This window comes from Dipteris shenzhenensis, chromosome 1 (assembly GCF_047967505.1).
Source record: "Dipteris shenzhenensis isolate YYH24624 ecotype China chromosome 1, Dip_SZ_1.0, whole genome shotgun sequence".
Classification (NCBI taxonomy): domain Eukaryota; kingdom Viridiplantae; phylum Streptophyta; class Polypodiopsida; order Gleicheniales; family Dipteridaceae; genus Dipteris; species Dipteris shenzhenensis.
The window spans coordinates 41,297,380-41,298,836 of NC_141596.1; the positions used below are offsets into that span (position 1 = coordinate 41,297,380).

The window sequence follows — 1,457 nt, forward strand, 5'->3', positions numbered from 1 at the left end:
TGTTGTGTGTCACTTATTGTAGGTCTAACCTTTTAGAGGGGGATGAAGCTTGCTATCCTTCAAAACAAAGAAATTGTGCCCGTGTTTTTGGGAGGTTAAAGCAGGAGATGTGAATAGGGAGGAAAAATGGAATTGTGGAACTATCCAAAAATCACGATTTGTGCATGCTATTTCTGGTCATAGTCCACGAGACCCTACAAGAATTGCCATGAGACATTTGGCTTGCTTTTGTAATGTATGCATGCATGGCCATTAGAATAGATGTGTTAACAAAGCACATGTTCCTTCGTGGGATTATGACACTTTGGTGCCCTTGCCATATTCTGAACCGCTAGGTGATGATGAAGATGTATATGATGAGGTAACATATAAGGAACATCATGATGTATTAAGCAATGCTTTGCAAATTGGTGACCCTTTTGCAATCAAACCGGATTCTGCAACCAATACAGAGGTAGCTAAATTTTACCTCATCAAATGTATTGCACAGAAGGAGGAGGCGAAAGATGACTATGTGGATAAATGGGAAATAAAATTCCCAAACGATCATATGTCATTAAAGGTTTGTATTACAAGTAGACAAATGCCTATTCCTTCAACCTCCTTTCTAATATGCCCTTGGTTCACATAATATCACATCTTGTACATTGTATCAAGATACCCATGCAACATATCCCCACAAAAGAAATATGTATTGTATCACATCAGAGATGTATGAGGCAATCTATAATAGCATGCCCTTTGAGATCTAATTTTTTTAGGGTAATGCTTGACATTTTATAAACTTCCATTTTAAATGGTAAAATCTCTCTCTCTCTCTCTCTCTCTCTCTCTCTCTCTCTCTCTCTCTCTCTCTCTCTCTCTCTCCTCTAGCAGCCCCGACCAGTAGAGCCAGATATTCCACAGTTTCAAGTCAAGAACACCCTCATCATATGCATATGTCTATGAATGAGTTCTTTTTTATAAACCCATCATTGGGTATCATAAGCATATTGTGTTCCTAAAAGATCGCATATAAGAGGGTTGAGGAGGCAACCAGCAGATGTAATAGCTAAAATCCAAGTGCTTAAAGGACCAAACAGCAAGGGAATGATCCCAAAACAAAGGCAATTCTATTGTTGCAGCAGCAAAAGAACTCCAGAACATGCCAAAATAGTGTTGGACTTCCCCCCCCTCATCCCACCCCATAGTAGTTAATTAGTCTACACAATCAAAGATTTAGTCCAGGCTAAAGTACAGATAGACAGTACAGACAGACAAGAAAGAGGTCTCTCTTATAGTTTATTATGCTAGCATATAAAACACCCACAGTACGAATTTGCATTACTGTACAAAGCTAGCATAGAATATATGATAAATGGCAAAGAACCTATGCTAACAAGCATTGAATAACATATATGCTAACGTATAAAACACCCACAGTAAGGATTTGCATTAGTGTACAGAGCTAGCACAGA

General features: G+C 38.5%; 1 pseudogene; it reads left to right on the plus strand.

The window, feature by feature from the left end:
• The first annotated feature begins 241 nt into the window (after positions 1-241).
• On the plus strand, positions 242-752 carry LOC147905843 (uncharacterized; annotated as a pseudogene).
• The last annotated feature ends 705 nt before the right edge of the window (positions 753-1,457 follow it).